General features: G+C 36.1%; 1 protein-coding gene across 10 annotated transcripts in view; it reads left to right on the top strand.

Annotated features, from left to right (window-relative positions):
• The first annotated feature begins 296 nt into the window (after positions 1 to 296).
• The window catches only part of Greb1l (GREB1 like retinoic acid receptor coactivator), a 310,330-nt gene continuing 290,244 nt past the window's right edge, over positions 297 to 20,382 (top strand). For 3 of the 10 annotated variants that reach the window (XM_078030293.1, XM_040274530.2, XM_040274506.2), the window contains exon 1: positions 301 to 554. The gene's annotated coding sequence lies outside the window, so the exon portion shown is untranslated. Of the gene's footprint in view, positions 555 to 767; positions 1,063 to 20,382 lie in introns of those variants that run through there. The other 7 variants (XM_040274520.2, XM_040274525.2, XM_005329029.4 and 4 more) reach the window with 5 other exon arrangements.

Genomic DNA, 20,382 nt, shown 5'->3' with positions numbered 1-20,382 from the left:
GCAATCCTTTTTCCTAGGGGACCCTCTGCACACCCCCACCTCCACACCCCACAGTGGCCACCCACACACTCATCTCTGCGAGGAGTTTGGAAATGGAGGCGTGAGGACAGTGCACCCAGGGCTCCCCAGTATGGGTGGGGGCGAGTTTGGAGGGGGTGCGTAGGGAACGGTGTGTCCACTACCCTCGAGGGGAGCGAGGAGGGGACTTAAAGGCCACTCGCAGGCGTCAAGGCTGCGGGAGGGCAAGAGGCGGGGCTCCGGGAGAGGAAGCGGGGGTCCTCGCGGTGTAGGTTCTGGGCGAGCGGGAGGGGCAGCACCTGAGGAATCCGCCTCTGGCCGCGGTGGCCGCCGCCTCGCTCCGCCCCGGGGAACTGAGCGCGCGGCCAGCCAGCCTGCCAGAGAGACGCCAGCCGCCGGCGGCGCTAGCACCTCGGAGGAGGGTGGCCGAAGCGAGTGGAGCGCAGCGCTGGGAGCCGGACTGGGGGTGGGGAAACCAGCCCGGTCCAGGCGAGGGCCACCCCCGGTCCTCTGCCCTCGCGCCCCGCCAGGGCCAGGTGAGCGGCTGGGGGGACTCCCGGATGCGGGTGCGGGGAGGCTAGAGGTGAGAGGGCGCAAGGCCGGCGCCAGCGCACGGCTTCTCCCTCTCAGGAGCTGCCCTTTGGCGGGCCGGACACCCTGCCTGCGCCGGGGAGCGCTGCGGGACTTTTCCGAGAGGAACTGGAAAGTGAAGCGGGGTGTGAGCGCGAGTGCATTTATGTGGCTAGGGCAGGCGCCTGTGCCAGCCCGAATCCCGCACCCGTCCTCCACCCGCCGCTTGGCGTCAGTCCACGGAAGGGACTCAGCCCGTGCTGTCGGCGCTCGGAGGCCAAAGGCCTGTCACTCCGGGGTCTACTCGCTGCCTTTGTGGCGGGAGCCGGACAGACAGAGCGTGGGATGAGGGAGGCTGCGGCGCGCGGCAGAGTGCCCAGAAGCAACGAGGTGGAGGCTGAGAAGGGGTGCGCCCCGACCGGTTCCCGGAGCCCAGGGGGACAGTGAGGCGGTCCCTGGAATGGTGGACGGCAGGTAGGGGGACACAAGACGTGATCCGGGAGAGGATGGCTAGAGCTCGGCTTGGGAAAGTTGAGAGCGTCTAAAGGTGGCCAGGCGTTCGCTCTGTGTCCGTGGGTTTCTTTCTTTCTTTTTTTTTTTCCACGCCAAATGTCACTTCGTCACGAGCGCGCGCGCATGTCTTCCGGCCGTCATTTCCATTTTTCTTCTGTTGAGTGACTGAGGACCACTCTTATTCTGAATGAGACACAAAGGGTTGTGTTGACAGCTGACCCTGACACACAAAGTAGACAGCGAGGCGAGCTGTTCCTTGGCCAGGCGAGGGTGATAATGGGTGGTTTGTTCAAGTCAATCTATGACCGCAATCCCTGAGCTCCATTATATGAAAATTAACGTGTTTGGATTCAGTGCGGTGCGGGTTTCTCTATCCGAGCTCAAGTAACGTCCCAGGACACGATTCATCTGCTGCCTCCAAAGGAGGAGGACGAATCCTGGAGGAACTCCTAAATCATGCTTCTTTCTTTGGTGAACGTGACTGTTACAAGGTCCTTATCCACTCCACTCCGTCCTCTGTCCCAGGCTCATAAGATAGAAATCAAATTTTAATTTGTACTCTCTGCACCATGACTGCCCCCTTTGAGATGAGAGGCCCTATTGGAATCCCCTTTTTAAAGCCTTGCCATTTAAATACCAGGAAAGAATTTTTTTTTCCTTTTCAAAAGGCTTTTGAACTAAACGCCCCCCTTAAAAACCTCATACTCCTGTTTATGTATTTATGTTTTAAATCTGGAATTCTGTCTTGAGTTTTGCGACTGTGTTGGTTCTTTTTTTGCTCTGAAAATTTCTGTGAGATTTTACAAATTTCAATACCGAAACCTTTTTTTTTTGCCCGAAATCTTCTTTAAAAGAGAAAAATGAAAATAGTTGTGCTATTGAAAGTGGTAATAAAATTGTATGCATTCAGTTGTGTATTGAGAAAGAAAAATTTAATTAATGAATGTGGAAAAGTAATAAGAATAGCGTAAATTTTTTAGCCAACAATGAAGAAAATACAGGGCAAATTAAGCCAGCACCCCCCACCTCCCCAGCTTTCCATCCCTCCAAACCCTACTTCTCCCAGAGACAACCACAGTTGTAAATTTCTTGTAGGTATACTTCCCATAAACTTCTATTAAAATGGAGATACATTATGGAAATCAAGAATGAAAGGGACTGAATATAAGACTGGACTATATTAATGGTGATGACTGTTAACTTGATATCAACACATGATGAAATTAGGACCTTTTATTTGGCCTAGGCTGGTACTTACTACCTTGAAGATCAATTAGAGTGTGAAAAAATCTTAGAACAAGTGTTCAGTGGAAAGCAGAACTATTAAACAATTATTCCTCCCTCCCAGTTTCTTGATTCTGTTTTTTATAATCTTTGTTGAAGTTTTTCCTCTCTCTTGGAACTCTTTATAAAATAGAGAATGAGAATTATAGTTTATTCTGTCCACTGCAGTGTATACCTGAAAACATTGAAAGAACGTATATATTTCCATGGATGTGTTTGAAAAGTCAGGAGAAATATGGAGGCCAAGTTTAAGAGTTTGGTCACATTTCTTAGTTCCAGGTCTGGATTTGCTTTAAACTAGCCAATAACTTTCTTGGAAATGCTTTTGTTTTCCCCTCATTTAGATAAAGGAATTAAGCCACATGGTTTTTAAGGGCCCTTCTTTTTTTTTTTTTTAATTATTCTTAATTGTAGATGGACACAATATCTTTATTTATTTATTTTTATGTGGTGCTGAGGATCGAACCCAGTGCCTCTCACGTGCTAGGCAAGTGCTCTGCTACTGTATGATCCCAGTCCCTTAAAGGTCCTAGAACTCCAAAATTCTATGATCAACATAGTCCTATTGGAGTTTAAGACTGGCTAAGGAAAATCCACTTGGACTGTGGATATTAGGCAGTGGTGTGACAAAAAACAAAACAAAACAAAAAAAACTTCTGAATGGTAGATCATAAAGAGGTTAGAGATGTTTGAACTGCATTTCTATTTTAATGAGTTTGATATCATTGAAGAACAGCTACTTGACTTTCCCACAAAATGTCTGTTTATGTTGCTTGATAGAGACCAACCCCTGGGCTGAAAGGGCCTCTGCATGTCACCTTGTATAGCTAAGAGGGAATTCTCTTCACAGTTTATGGTGCCATTTATAGGGAAATTACTCTTACCAAACTCTTACTTTTCTTTTTGTTAAAGTGGAAATAAATTTTATTTTACCTACTTCAGAGACACCTGACATAAATTAATTAGCAATTCTTAAAAGTATTGAGATTATGAATATCCCTTACAGCTAAGATATTTAGTTAACTTTGTAAGCACTTAGAGATCTTGTTCAGTAGGAAACTTTCCTAATCTTTAAAACATCTACAACCTCTGGGCTGATGATTCCTGGTTGGGTGCAGGAGTCTAGGAGTGACTACAAAGTTGTGAAAGTAAAAAGAATTTGCTAATTTTGGTCACTGTGGAAGATCTTAATTAAGGAATTTCAAAAGTACACTATAAATTCTGATTGCATGCAAAAATCATTGATCTTAAGATGGAGATCCCTATTATTCTAGGTACATGTATGATTGTACAACCAGAGAAGTGAAAAACTGTGCATTTGTGTACAATGAATCAAAGTGTATTCTGCTGTCATGTAGAACAACAACAAAATGATGGAGATCCCATACTTAAAGAAAAGTTTCAGAACCACTGATTTTAAAATATTATGTAATTACTTTCATTAGGTCTATAACAAATAAATTATAGTGAAGTTTGAAAAATTGTTTAGGATGCTAGAAATATGAATTAGAAGAATAGATTTGTAAGAGTGCTTGATTTGCTGACAAAACTGATAAAAAACAAAAGAAAATTGAGTACCAATAGTGAAATTCTTCAGTGGCAATAATATTTATTTTTTGCACCTCCCTTCCCAATCTGAATATAATATATATGTTTATAGATGTCTATTGCAGATACATTTTATTCTGATTTTTTTCATAAAATTTTCAGTAGTTTACTACTTTATAATAATTTTATAATAGTTTATACAACAGATATCCCCAAATTTACTTAACTCTTCCTACTTTGGGATTTTCCAGTATTTTTAAAAAATATAATGACCATCCTCATGAATGTCATCTTTTTTTAAAGTACTTAGGATTTTTTCGTAGAAAAGCAGGATTGTGTTGCTGTAAAAGTGTGCTCTGAAATTGGAAATTTTGAGTTTAAACCTAGCTCTATCACTTATTGGCAATATTGAGCAAGTAATTTATTTTCTCAGAACTTTAGCTTTCTAATCTGTAATATATAGTAATAGCTCTCTACAAATTGTTAAGATAAAAAAAAACCATAACACATAAAAACACATAGAAATATTACCCTTATTTTTATTAGAAAATTTCCAGGAAATTATTTTCTAAAAGGGTTATCAAAAGAGTATATTGATTATTAACAACTATATATGCATTTTTGTTATTTGGAAACAGTCAATTATTCTTATTAATCTGATCAGCATTAAATTCTATCCCTTTGTCTTGGTTTGCATTTCTTTGATTTTTGTACAGAGTGAGTAATAGTTTTTTTCAGCTTATTGCCCTCTGTAAAAAAAAGGGAATTAATGCTGTCATTAATAAGAATAATTGACTGTTTCAAATAACAAAAATGACATATAGGAGAGGTCAGTTGCAATGCTAATGACGAGTACACTAAAATTTTCAATAGGCTTTTAAAAAATTAATTGTAGGGTTTTTATATTTTTTGCCTATTGTAATGGTTATTTGCTATTATTTTAAATCTTAGAAAAGTCACTTAAAATTAATAAGTAATATCATATATAAACCCAATTTAAGTGGAAATATAATTCTCTTTTCTTTTTCTTGAAAGGCTGATTTATAAATAGTTTTGTGATCACAATTTGGTAAACTTTTTATTAGGAATGCTTCTTAAAATTGAAGGAAAAAAACCAGAGAATTTATGATCTCTAATCAGGTTATCTCTTGGCTACAAATGGATCATGAAGTTATGCCCTCTGACTTGAGTTTTATATAGTCAAGGTAATTTAGACTACACAAAAGCATGCCCTTGTAAGTTCTGGAGTTCCAGCAACCCTGATATTTCTGGCAAACACACACCCAACATGGATAACAGCAGCTCTTTGTGCTGTTGAGCTCCAGGAGGGCTCTCTATTGTGTACTCTTCCTTCCCTCCCATTCTTGACTGACTGGTGATAGCCACTCCTCCAAGTCCAGATGTGAGGTCCCATAGCAACTCCTTTTCTCTTCTACTCAACACCGTATTTACCCTGACCATCTCTTCAGTGTATTTGTTTTTGTCCTGTCTTTGATACAGAAAACTGGCTATCTTTTCAAGGTTGTGGCTTCAGATTTTATTTTTATTTTTCCCTATGCTTTATGAGTATCCACAGTCCCAAAGTGGAGACTGTAGCCATGATTAACAAAGATTAACACATAACCAGCACTTGATAAATGTTTGTGGCAGTGAACCATATCTTGTATTGTCTTCTCTGTTCCTAGCCATGATTCTGTTTCTATCAGTCTGTAGAAGCAAACTTTAGTTGTGTCCCATATTGCTATGTTGGCCTTTATTTACCAAGGTTAGCAGTTTTGCTTGATCTGGCTCTTCTAACTTCTTGTGTGCTTAGAGGATTTTCTTTGACTCTCATGCCTTACTTTTCCTCTGTAAAATGGGATTAGTGATTAGTCCTCTAATTATCAATCTCCTGCATAGAATATTTTTATGTGTGTGAAGATAAAATGAAATAATAAATGTAGACTTGTTTTAGAAAAACGAAATAATAAGTATAGATTTGTTTTAGAAAAGTGAAATAATGTAGACTTGTTTTAGAAGAGAGTGTGGATAAAATTATACTGTTGTCAAAATTACGTATTGTCACTACCCTTTTAGGAGGGTCCATATCTTTAAGGAAACCTTGGCTCAATGTGAAGTTGCACTTGGACCATGGGGTTAGATGGAAATTCTTAGGGTCCACCCTAACCTATTAAATCAGAAACTTTGGGGAGGGGGCCAACACACTTTTCTAGTGAGTAAAAAACTTCAACAACCACTGGCATGTTCTTCTACAAGTTAAATATTAGTTGTAAAATAATCCACAACTATTATAAAATCACATTTGCATGCTAGACATGGACTGAAAATTAGCTCTTATTATTAGCCACTATTTGTCTTTTAATCTATCAGAATTTAATTCAGGCAGGAATTGTAAACACAGATGCCTGGAAGGGCCAAAGAGTAATTTTGAGTGAGGAAGCAGACACCTCAGAATGGCTCAGTCTCCTCTCTTGCCTTTTGGAAGTGAGGGCACATTGTCAGACCGCTTAATTTTTTAAATGAAGCTGAAAATTCACACTTCTATGTGAATAAAAATAGTAGTAATGAATTTTAAAGAAAACATACAGTCTCATCAAAACAGATTTGGAAGCCAGGTAATTTCTAACCTCTGAGTTACATAATTTTCTGTTGAATAAGTGTGATGACAGAAGAAATAAACCCATTAAACATTATTAGTAGTAAAAAATAAGTGCATATTAAAACTACACTTAGGGCTGGGATGTGTCACTCAGTGGTAGAGCACTTACCTAGCATGTGTGAGGCCCTGGGTTCAATCCCTTACACTGAAGAAAGGAAAGAAGGAAGAAAGAGTACAAATAAAAATAAAACCACACAAGACATTTTTCAACTTTCAGATTATAAAGTTCAGTAGTTAGATAATATTTAGTGTTGACGATTAGATAAAAAAATAGTTATTGTCATGTATCAGATAAAAAAGTAGTTATTGTCATGTACTAAGAGTGAAGGCATATACTTACAATTTTTCTTGAGAGCAATTTGGCATTGCGTATCAAGACCTCCTAATATGCTAGTTCTTAGTCACAAGTAGCCATTTAAATGTTAGTTAATTAACATTATCTACAACTAAAGATTCAGTTTCTCAGTTGCCTTGGATTTCAAATGCTCAGCGGCTGCATTCAGCTGGTGGGTGCTATGTTGAACAGTGTAGATAGAGAGCATTGGAGGAAGTTCTTTTGGAAAGTGATGGTTTAAACTCTTTGACTTACAAATTTCTCTTCTAGGAATTTGTTGAAAAGAAATAATTAGACAAATGCATAAAGGCCTATAACAAAAATATCACCTGAAACATTATTTATGAGAGTAAAAAAAATTGGAAAACATTCAAATGCCATATTGAGAACCAGATTGTAGTAAATATCTATGAAAAAATGTTAAATATATTAAGTGAAAATATCTCTATTGTAGAATCATTTAATTTTGGGGGGTAGAAGCTTAGGTACAAAAGGTTAAGGAAACAATTTTTCTCTTCTGAAAATTGTACGACAGAGGGGCTGGGGTTGTGGCCCAGTGGTAGAGCGCTCACCTAGCATATGCGAGACCCTGGGTTTGATCCTCAGCACCACATAAAAATAAATAAATAAAATAAAGGTATTGTGTCCAACTACAAATAAAAAATAAATATTTTTAAAAAATACATGACAATTTTTTTCCTTTTCAGCCTACATGCCTCTCTTCTCAAGTAGCATAATAGATTGACTTTCACTAAAAATGAGCAGAGGTACTGGACAACTCTCTAAACTTCATAAGAATTAGCTGAGTTCTTGTTAGAAAGTCAGAGTCTCAGGCCCCCAACCCCACCTGCTGAACCAGGAATCTCTGTGTTAACAAACTGCTTACTAGTTATATCTGCCTCCTATCACTGAATTGCTCAAGCTGCATTTGTTTTACCTTGACCAAGTTAAATCCTGAACTCTGTCCAGGCCCTGTTCTAGGTGTTAGGTATGCTGCAGTGAAGAAAAGTGCAAATACCCCTCCTCATGGGAGTCAAGCTTAGTAAGCAAAAGCAAAAGAGTTAAATATCCCGTCTTTTAGATAGTGGAATGCTAAAGAGAAAAATAAAGCAGAAAGAGGAATTAAGAAGCAAGATGGAGGTGCTGGGGATGTGGCTCAGTGGTAGAGCACTCGCCTAGCATGCATGAGGCACTGGGTTCGATCCTCAGCACCATATAAATGTTAAATAAAGATATTGTGTCCACCTAAAACTTAAGAATAAATATTTAAAAAAAAAAAAGTGAGATGGGCTTGTGATTTTCTACACATTGTCTCTGGGAAGTGTCACCTGAGTGAAGACCTGAGGGCGGTGAGAGGCTGAGTCTTTGGGAAGTTTAGGGAATGAGGGTTTGTTGGAAGGGTAACCAGAAGGCTGGGGAGCTGAAGGGGCGAGGGAAGTGAAGGAGTGAGTGGGGGATCAGGTCAGAGAGGTAATGTGAATCTCTTTACTTCGAAATTCTTTGTCTCAGGCTGGGGGAAATTCTTTGTCTCAGGCTGGGGGAAATTCTTTGTCTCAGGCTGGGGTTGTGACTCAGAGGAACAGCACTTGCCTAACATGTGCAAGGCACTGGGTTCGATTCTCAGCACCGTGTATAAATGAATGAATAAAATAAAGAGCCATCAACATCTAAAAAATTATTTTAAAATAAATTCTTTGTCTCTAGTGTGCTATACTCTTCAAATTATATAGTTAATCAGTTTGTAAAGAGATCAACCATCCCCAAAATTCAGTTTTTCAAGGGGATTTGTCACGTTCTGCCACATTTGCCTAGGGTGCTTATTAAATACGGATTATTGGTCACTGGATCTACTGAATAAGAATCTATGGGGTGGGACCCACAAATACACATTTTAACAATCTTCCCAAGTGGTTTTTATGGATACAAAAGTATAGGACCACTCATCAAATTTATCATTCTGTAAATTTAGTTGTTTTTGGATACCAGGGATTTAACTTGCGAGCGTTTGACCACTGAGCCACATCCCCAGCCCTATTTTGTATTTCATTTAGAGACAGGGTCTCACTGAGTTGCCTAGTGCCTGGCTTTTGCTGAGGCTGGCTTTGAACTAGCGATCCTCCTGCCTCAGCCTCCCTAGCTGTGGGATTACAGGTGTGTGCCACCCCACTCAACTGTAAATTTAGTTTTTATGTAGCAGATAGGCCAAAAGTTGTCCCTGCTGCCTCTGTAGGTCACAGTGTGAAAAGAAGATGTCATTGGTATCATATCTCCTTTATTTCCTGCATTTAAAATCAATTCAACAGACACAACTTATAGCAGGTTTACGTATACATCTTTATGAGGTATTTGGGGAACTGAAAAACTATTACTGGGATCTATACCCACATTGGATGATGGGTGGAATTTTTTCACTTTAAAAATGAGAAAGTGAAAAGTTTTGCCATCTACCCCCAAGTCTGTTCTGTTTTTTGAAAAGGACAAATTTAAATTTATTTGATTTTTTTCCTCAAGTTGTCTTTTTGTCCTGTTACTTCCTTTTTTCTTTTTTCCTTCTAAAAATCAAACCATACTAAATTAAACACCATTGACATTTCTGTGGCAATCTTTTGTGTGTGCACGCGCACACACACGTGCGCGCACACACACACACATATATATTTGTTAATACAATTTTATATAAACACATTGTGCTTTAAAAAAATCATAGTCATTTCTTTTTAAAAAATTCAGGGGACTGTCTTTCTCCTTTACCCTTCCTTTTCATGCTACTAGTGTTGCTGATCTTTATGTTGTATTAACTTTTTCCATGACCATGTAAAAATACATGTTATACACATTAAGATGTACTATGTATAGTATATTTCAGCATCTTTTATATGCTGTCATATTTTATACATAATCACCTTTCTTTTTTCACTTAATAAAACACAAGGGATAAATTCTAAATTAATTGGTATAGTTCTTACTTATTCTTTTAAATGACTATATAATATTTTTTAGTATATATATTTCACAATTAAACAACCATTGAAGGTCATTTATTTAAAATAAGCAAGGAACTAAAGCTGTATTTTAAGAGATAGACAAATCTCATTACATAATTTAAAAATACCTTTGTAAAGCAAAAAAGAAACCATAAATAAATACCATAAGCAAATGACAGATTTTGGGGAAAATACCTCTACATGTGCAGATAAAAGATTACCATTTATGGTATATAAAGAACAATTACAAAAACGGTAATAAAAATATTTTATAACACAGAACTTTAAAATGTTTGCAAACAGTGTAACTAATCAGTCACAGTAACACAATTCTAATTGTCAATTAATGTAAAAAAATGGTAGATTTATTTGTTGTTTAAAAATGCAAGTTACAAATTATAAACTATTACTTGATGCCTACGTGATATTAATATAGAACTTTCATCCATTAACATTTCTAGAACTTGTTTGTTTCACTGAAAAATCTATGCCTTTACTTTTTTTTTTTTTTTTTTAGGGTATCGGGGATTGAACTCAGGGGCACTCAAAAACTGAGCCACATTCCCAGCCTCTCTTTTGTATTTTATTTAGAAACAGGGTCTCACTGAGTTGCTTAGCACCTCACTTTTACTGAGGCTGGCTTGGAACTCTCAATCCTCCTGCCTCAGCTTCCTGAGCCGCTGGATAATAAGCATGTGCCACCACGTCCGGCCTTAACTTTGGTTTTAAAAAATTTTTTAAAGTTGTAAAACAGAGTTATTTCTTAGGATTTTTTTTTTGTTTGCTCATTGAATTTGAGGAAGATTGAATTTTATTTTCTTTCAGGCTGAACTCATAAGCTAAAGGATGAGAATAGAGATGAGAAATTAAATTTATTTTATTTTTATTTTTATTTTTGTTAGTGCTGGGAATTTGAGCACGTGTTCTTGTGCATGTTAGGCAAACACTCTACCTAAGCACAGTAAATTTATTAAGTAAATTTTTATATCAATTGCATGACTTTTTTTTTTTTTTTTTTATTCAAGAGGATTTCTTCCAAATTTCTTCAAAATGGAGTGCTGTTGCATTTTACAGCCATAGGTAATCCACCCTGAGAGAAAACAGTGCCACAGGGTTTTTGTGACTTGCTTAAGGTCACCTAGCTAGTCCTGCATGCTTTCTAATTTACCTTATTGTTTCTCAATGTTTTCTCATACTTTTAATTGCAGCTAATATAGAGAAATCACATTTCAAGAATTATTTCCTTTTTCAAAAATATTGAATTACAAGTCTTGGGGAAATTAATATGATTATATTTTAAGTAGAATTTTTAAGTAGAATAATATCATATGAGAACACTATAAAAGTCAGAAAATAAACATGACTTACAATCCTACCACCCTAGGAGAATGAACTGTTACTTCAATTTTGCTTTAACTGTATGTGTTAATGATTTTATATATTTAATACCATAACATTTTTCTAAAAACTTGTTATTTACTGAAAAATCTATGCATTAACCTTTTTTTTAGGGTACTTGGGATTGAACTCAGGGGTACTCAACCACTGAGCCACATCCCCAGCCTTCTTTTGTATTTTGTTTAAAGACAGGGTCTCACTGAGTTGCTTAGCACCTCGCTTTTACTGAGGCTGGCTTGGAACTTTCCATCCTCCTGCTTTAACCTCCTGAGCTGCTGGGATAATAGGCATGTGCCACCACACCCAGCCTATGCATTAAGTTTGGTTTTAAAAATTTTATTAAGCTGTAAAACAGAGTTATTTCTCAGGATTTTTTGTTTGCTCATTGAATTTGAGGAAGATTGAATTTTATTTACTTTCCAAAAACTTTTGGTAATTTTGACTTTCAGGCTTTCCAACAATCTGCTTGAATCAGTTCTTCCTTTTTTTCAATTTATTTTTCATGCATGTTATTTTTAAGTCTTGAACATTGTTTTGTATCAGTGTCCACACCTGATCAAAAACCTTCAGTGACTCCCACTTGCCTACTTTAGCCTTTCCCAAAGAACATTAGGACCCTGATCTCATGCTGTCAGCTACATGTAACAAAACCAAAAACTAAGGATATTTACCAGTGAAGATTTTTTTCCCCTAAACACTTATTTTTTGTAGTTGTAGTTTTAACTTTATTTTATTTATTTATATGTGGTGCTGAGGATCGAACACAGGACCTTGCACGTGCAAGGTGAGCGCTCTACCCCTTAGCCATAACCCCAGCCCCTACCAGTGAAGTTTTTATATCACCAAAATGTCTAGGGTAGAGAGACAGAGCAATTCTTGGGTTAATTAAGATACTTGTTGATGCCAAGGATTCGGGTTCTTTTGGTCACATTGCCATCCTTAGCTTGTTGGCATTTGTCTTCCAGCTTGTCTCTTCATTTTCCTAGAATGTTAATAGCATGCACAAGACTCATATCCTCATGTATCTTTAACTGGAGTCAGAAGAAGGCTTTTTTTTTTTTTCCTATTCAGGCTAAATACTTTATTTAAAGAGTTTACCTACAGGTATAGATGTACCAAATCTCCTTGGTTAGAATTTACCCCATGCTCATCATAACCCATTCACCAAGGAGGAAAATGGAATTACCACGACTTCTGTAGAATATTTACGATTTTCCTTAGAGCCTAGTGAGGGACCCATTCTCTGGGGTAAGCATGCACAATCTCTGGGGTTGTTCATACGGAAGAATATAAAAAAATGGGATGATTAGGCAGACAGCCAATGTGTACCATAAAACTGAATTTTCTCAGTTTCTTTCAAGGGTCTTCATAATCTGATCCCATGATAATCTAATATGAAACCTCTATTCTATACAAGCCAATCAGTAGTCTTTTCTCCCTATTATATCCTGCTCATGTGCATTCCTACCTATTGGCATATTATTTTATGTATTTTCCAAATATCCAATACAAAAACTCATGTTAACTCATGTTGTTTCTCTTTCATAAAAAGTTTTCTCTGTTCTCTCAGCAGATGTGGCTCTTTTAACTAAAATCTATTTAATTTAAAATTAAGTTTTTCATTCACACGAGTTGCATTTTAAGAGCCTGCTGGCTACTTGTTGGATAGCAAAAGCATAGAATATTTCTATCATTACAGAAAGTTCTCATGGACAGCATAACTCTAAAGATTCTTGCAAACCATGCCTATTATTTAACGCAGTGTGTGCCAAACTGGAGATCATCTGTATGGGAATCAACTGGGGATGCTGTATAAATGCAGATTCTGAGCCCTGGGAATAGAAACCAGACCACTTTCACATCAATAAAGATGAAGGACCTCGGGCTGGGGTTGTAGCTCAGTGGCAGAACACTTGCCTAGCATGTGTGAGGCACTGGGTTCTCTTCTCAACACCATAAGTAAATAAATAAAATAATGGTACATTGACAACTAAAATAATTTTTAAAAAGATGAAGGATGTTGCTTTGAGGTGTAGTTTCTGTCTTTTATGTAAATTTATTGAACATTTGAGTTTTTATTAATTTTCTTATGCTCTAAACACAGTTTTTATATTCAGTTTTAGAATTTTAGGGTATAGACTTACAAAATTTCAAAAAAGTATTCTTTGCTGAATATTAGAATATAAGCCTCTTAAGAAGAGGTACTATGGCATATTATTTTCTGTATTTTCCAAATATCCAATACAAATATATCTAATACAATATTGGGTACAAAGTATTGACCAATTAGCTGTATTCTACAGAAATGACAATCTAGAGTCTATTATATTTAGTTGCTAATTCTTTGAAAAATAATAGGGTTTTCAATATTGAAGATAGAAGATGGATGATAATGAAAGTACTTCTCAATATTTTCCTCAGTTTCATTAATTGGAAACAAGCCTAAATATCATGATTGTATTTCTGATTATCATATGAAGATGTTCCCTATACAGTTGAGATTTGTAGCACTTAAGAAAAGAATGGCTGTTTTTAAAATCCTCTGAGTTCTTGCTTGATACTTTTATGGAACATAAACTAGTCAAACCTCTGGAGCCATAGTTGTAAATGGACTCCCCAGGTGAATTGTGTTCGTTCTCAATTAGCTACCTAGTCGCAGGTAGCTGTTCTGTGCTCTACTTTGATGATTTGTTAATGGCCTGAGAATTGCTGGAGCAAGATCTTGACGTATTGGAGATTAGCTAAGGCTACATGTTCACAAGTTGGAAAACAAGTGAATGGTCCAGTAGAATAGTCATTAGCTATGAGCTGCAGAATCTCAGGACTAATTTGAGAAATTTTTATGCACAATTTCACAGCTTGAATCATTCTTTGGGTTGATGTAAAAACAAACAGCTACATTCTGTGGTAGGCCCATATATTAATAATGTTACTAAATTCTTAGTTTTCTGGAAAAATTAGGCCATCTAAAAACCCCTACTTCCCCCCTTTTTCATATGAATGGAACAGTGAAATACTAGGTGTGATATTTTTACAATATTACTACTTTTGGGTAGTAAGTATAAAGTCAGAATTCAAACCTAAGGCTGGCTGATTTCAAAGTTATTATTCTTTCCTCTGTGTCGTACTAGGTATATATGTCTTGTGGCTTTAGTAAATTGTAAGATCTAGAAGTCAGGAATTGTGTCTTAAAATATTTTATCTTACCCAAAACTTGGTCAAAAGTTTTATTAAATGAATCATCTGCATAATCCACTGAAGCTCTGTTGGAGTCTGTAAATGAAGTATCTGGGTTATGTTATTTCAGATATTCTAAATGTTTGAGGTTTTATGCCATTGTAAAGACCCCTGAGCCTGTGGTATGCCTTATCTCAACATTTACCTCCAGAGCAGGATCTGTGATGAAACAGTACATGGCATAGTTGCATGTCTGAAATTTCAGAGAGAGAGAGAGAGAGAGAGAGAGAGAGAGAGAGAGAGAGAGAGAGAGAGAGAGAGAAAGAGAAATACATATATACATATACAGAAGTGTGTTTATCAGTATATGAGTGTGTGCACAAAACAGTCTGTAATTATAAAAAATTCATGAAGGTCTTTATGTCCCATATACTTGTCCCTACCTATTCATCTCCTCTTTAATAATTTAATTCATAGCAAGTATTAATTAATTAATACAAATTAATCTGTACTACTGCACACATTGTGCAAACATCATTTCTAATCTTTACAGTAGCCCTGTGATACAGGCATCATTCTCACTTTTACAGCTAAGAAAACAAAAGTTTAGAAAGGGTTAAGTAAATTTCACATGAGCCTTTGGGTAGTAAGTATAAAGTCAGAATTCAAACCTAAGGCTGGCTGATTTCAAAGTTATCATTCTTTCCTCTATGTCATACTAGGTATATACGCCTTGTGGCTTTAGTAAATTGTAAGATCTAGAAGTCAGGAATTGCATCTTAAAATGTTTTATCTTACCCAGAAAAGTAACTTGTTACAAATGTTGCTGCTCTTGCTGAAGGTGGCCACAGGTAAGTGCTAAAAGTCTATATTAACTCTTTCAGATCCTTAGGGAATGGTTTAGTGCAACATTTTGGGGAAACAGGCTGTACAAGGCTATTTCTTGGTGAAGACTGGTGCTAATGGGGATCAAATCCTGGGTTTTCTTACCAAGCTTGAATGAAGGCTCCAAGATGGTAGATGTTTTGTCCTTTTGCTTATTGCTCCATCTGTAGCACCTAGGACAGACAGGGCATAGTTGCCCCTCAGTAAACATTTGTTAATGAATGAATGAATGACATGTGTGGGGGAGGTGTTAGATTTAGTCTATGACTGGATATTCTGTATATTTGACCTGGGTCAAACTTATTTCCAGTCCAAGCCACTGACTACAAGAGGACTTTGGGGAAAAGGGAAAAAAAATCAAGGCAAGGTCTATGCTTTTTGGAAGCTGTCAGCAGTGTTATCTTTTGAATAAAGGGTGGGAACAGGAAAAATAAATCCAAAAGCGTTCTGTGGCCAAGGTGAAGGGAGATACATTTCATTTCTCTCTTCTTTTTGAATTTCACAAAATGATAATGTCTTTGTAATCCCTCATGCATGTTCAATTTATCTTCAAATTTACTTATTTGCAAATTTACTTATTATTTATATATATTTATTTTTTAGTTATAGATGGACATGATGTCTTTATTTTACTTTTTATGTGGTGCTGAGGATTGAACCCAGTGCCTCATGCATGCCAGGTGTGCACTCTACCTCTGAGCCACAATCCCAGCCCACAAATTTACTTATTATTTGGTAATATGGTCTTTGCATTTGCCAATAAATATCCTAGTTAAAATAATAATAATAATGGAAACTTAGTGTGGTGGTATATGACTGTAATCCTGGCTACTTTGAAAGCTGAGGATAGAAAGATAGTAGAATGAATTGGACATAACTTTCCTATGTTCATATACGAATATACCACCAGTGTAACTCCACATCACGTACAACCACAAGAATGGGAAGTTAGATTCAATGTACATATAATATGTCAAAATACACCCTATTGTCATGTGTATCTAAAAAAAAAAAAGGGCTGGGGATGTGGCTCAAGCGGTAGCGTGCTCGCCTGGCATGCATGCGGCCCGGGTTCGATCCTCAGCACCACATACAAACAAATGTGTTGTGTCCACCGAAAACTAAAAAATAAACATTAAAAATTCTCTCTCTCTCTCTCTCTCTCTCTCTCTCTCTCTCTTTAAAAAAAAAAAAAGAAGGAAGGCTGAGGATAGAGGATCACAAGTTTGAGGCTACCTGGACAACTTAGTAGACTCTGTCTCAAAATTAAAAAATAAACAAAAAAAGGGCCATGAATGTAGCTTGGTACAGGCTGTATGTAGTACAGGCTGTGGTAGAGTGCTTGACTAGTCTGTGGTAGGTCCTTCAATTCCCAGTATCACCTAAAGAAGAAAAAAAAAGAAAGAAAGAAAGGAAGGAAGGAAGGAAGGAAAGAGAAGAGAAGAGAATGAAGCCATTTATTTCCAGGATAGTATTGCTTGGTGTAATAGAATACGGAAATTGATAGTCTGAAAAAAAAAATGTGTCGAAAACTGTGACAAATTTCTTGTACTGTATAAATGTTACAGTTGTATTGCTTATTCTGTTTTAAATTGATAAAACTTCCAAAATCAAAACAGTGTGGGCTTATTTTAGATACTGTTACACCAGAGGTTACCAGACATCTGTCATGATGTTTATCTTTGGGAAACTAAAGTTCATGTATTGCAAATAGACACCATCATTCTAATTTAGATTAAGGTATGTGTCTAACCAGTGCTGATTTTTAAATTTTTTTTTAGTTGTAGATGGACACAATATCTTTGTTTATTAGTATATTTTTATGTGGTGCTGAGGATTGAACACAGTGCCTCACACATGTGAGGCAAGTGCTGTACCATTGAGCTACCGCCCCAGCCCCAGTACTGATTTTTGAAGGCTTTGGAGTTGTAATTCGTAACAGTAATCATAGTATCAAACTATCCCTCATTTCATTTGGATAAAAAGTAATGATTTTCTTAAATACATTTGTCACTTCCTTAAAAACAATTTTTTCTCTTCATGGTTTTCCTACTGAGCAAGAGGTTCATGTCTACTGGGGATAATAGAAATCTCCACTGGGTAGGAAATTAACAATAAAAGTAAGTTAATAAGTCTTTATTAGGTACCTATAATTGGAATAGATGCTGTGGAGAGAAAAAGGAAAATAAAGAGCTGTCCCTGCCCTTGGGGAAAGCTACAATCTAGTTAAAAGACAGTAATGTGACTTGTGGTTTTGTAGACTCAGTTCTAATTTTATTCAAACCATGTTCCTTAAACCATTACTGATGTAGTGAAAGATTTACATAATGTAATATGTAAGGGTTTTATTTGTTCTCTTCCACAATACCAAAATTTAAAAGAACATATTTGAATTGATATCTAATGGAGTTTTAATGTCCATTTCACTTTTTTAATATGAAAAGTTATTTTAAACATTTTCATTAGGCATTGAATATGAAATTTGAAATAGTATTGGTGATGTTAAGAAAATTGTGGTATGAGCTTGAAGTTGGTTAGTGATACTTCATGCATATTGAAGTTTCTATAAATAATAATAAAACTGTAGCAGGCATTTTTGGGGGGAGATATGAATTTAAACACTATTCAACGCATATCCTTTTTGTGTGTCTTATAATTTTAGTAAATATTTTTATTTTGAGTTGTTCTTTTTTAAAATAATTTTTTTAGTTGTCAATGGACCTTTATTTTACTTTTTTATATGTGGTGCTGAGAATTGAACTCTGTGCCTCACACACGCTAGGCAAGTACTCTACCACTAAGCTACAACCCCAGCCCATCTTTTGGGTTGTTCTTTATGTAGTAAATTTAAGGCAGGTGAAATTATCATTTAAAGAGGAAGTAAATGAAAGCTCATTTTGATCTTCAGACCATATTTAAAGAATATTACAATTATATGAGATTACTTAATATGTTGCTATTCTACTGATGCATGTAAATTATAATGAGAAATAATAAACATTTAAATACAGGTCTTAAAAGCATTTCTTTATAAATACAATTTACTCCTTAGAAATTTAGGTTCTTGACGGCTAGGTTGGTGCTTGCCTATAATCTCAGTTACTCTGGAAGCTGAGGCAGGAAAATCAAATTTGAAAATAAAAAAAAATGAAATGGACATTAAAACTCCATTAGATAACAATTCAAATACATTCTTTTATAATTTTGGTATTGGGGAAGAGAACAAATAACATCCTTACATATGACATTATATAAATCTTTTACTACAGCCTTGGCAATTTAGGGAGACCCTGTCTCAAAAAACAAAAAGGAAGGGACTGGGTATATAGTTCAGTGGTAGAGTACTTCTGAGTTCAATCCTCACTACCATCTCCCCTTCCCTCCTAATTTCAGATTCTTGAAAATTTTTCATCAATGAAAATTAGGTGCATTCTAATTTGGCCCTTGAAATTTTTCTATGCATAATAGTTTAAATTAGTAAGATGAAATCATGTCATATTTATCATGATATGTTATTATCTTTATATAAATTTTCTTTTAATTGAATTGAATTAAATTTTCTACCAGATTTGTGGACCCCCAAAGAAGGAAAGTACAGGTTAAGGAAAGAAAGAAAGAAAGGTGGGGGAACCCCACAAACTTAAAGAATAATTAGAATTCACTACACATACAATAGTATTTTAGTTTTAAACTGTTAGTCCTATAAATTAGAACCTATTAAATAAAAAGTTTAAGTGAGTTTGCTAAACTCTAGTTCATTACATTTATGTAATCATTTATTGCCATTGATATCATCTCTATTTATTAAAAACCTGAAACTTATGCCCATGGAGAAGGTTGACTTTTGTTAGTATTTTGACTTAGCTGCTAAAAGATACTTTCTTCTTAACTCTTAAGTTAAAGCATTGGTATATAATCCTATTGAAATGATGTATTAAGTTGACTGATTAAAAATAGTCGTATAGTCACAACTTTTCTTTCTCCTAGGAATTAGAGATTTAAATCTCTGAAAACATTAATGTGTGTGGGATGGTTATGATAGTCCAGCTGCCTTTGTGTGTGTTTCATTTAAATGTAAATTTATCTTACAGACTCTAAAGATGAGCTCAGAAGGTAGAGAATTTTAATGTGAATAGTCATTTTCTTTGTTTTTCATGAATACCAAAATCCCTGTTTTACACTAAAGAAAGAAAAAAAAACTTATTAAACAGCCAGCACTCAACTGCTTTTTTTTTTTTAAGGTTTTTAATGGATTATCAATTTTCTCTCATTAGCAGTATTTCTAAGATTACATAATTCCATGAAAAGAAAACTAATTTATACACTATAAAAGCACGTATGTCAAGAATTAAACAATGTCCAGTGTGATGCTAGGTATTATTTTACAGTACTTTGTAAAAGCAAACAGTATTGTTTTAGCCAGAAGTCAGCTTGTAGAACTATATTACAAATAATTAAATCTTAGATGTTAAGAAATTAACTATTGAAGGTAGCAAAAGTCCATTGACATGTATGTATGACACGTATCTATATGCCGTGTATATAGTTAGACTGATACATAGTTTAATCATTAATTAAAATATCTAATACTATAATTATAAAACTTCCAGGAACAGTTTTTGAGAACAAGTTTTCAAGGAAGTTTCCATTTATCACTATACTCTTTAAGACAGAAGATCAAGATTCCAAGCTCCGTATTTTTGCTTCATTTTATCCTCACTGTTGTCTCAAATAAGCTACTATGACTGTTCTCCCAAGGATGGTTACCTTCGGTTGTCTTTAGCAATCTTTTCTACTTCTCTACAATCAAAGAAGTCATTTTTTAGAGTGGCCATTGATTGCATATTTTGAACTCATTTTTGTCTGTTGTTATTGGGTTACCAGCCTGTGATTAACTTGTGCTATAAAAACAAACAAATAGACCAAAACCTGTTTGATCTACCCTAACCTTTCCATATGTAAATTTTGGAAAAGTGACACTGTAGCATGCCAATAAAATGTACTCCTGCCTT

The sequence above is a fragment of the Ictidomys tridecemlineatus genome, chromosome 13, assembly GCF_052094955.1.
Source record: "Ictidomys tridecemlineatus isolate mIctTri1 chromosome 13, mIctTri1.hap1, whole genome shotgun sequence".
Taxonomy (NCBI): domain Eukaryota; kingdom Metazoa; phylum Chordata; class Mammalia; order Rodentia; family Sciuridae; genus Ictidomys; species Ictidomys tridecemlineatus.
This window is presented reverse-complemented; position numbering and strand designations above follow the sequence as displayed.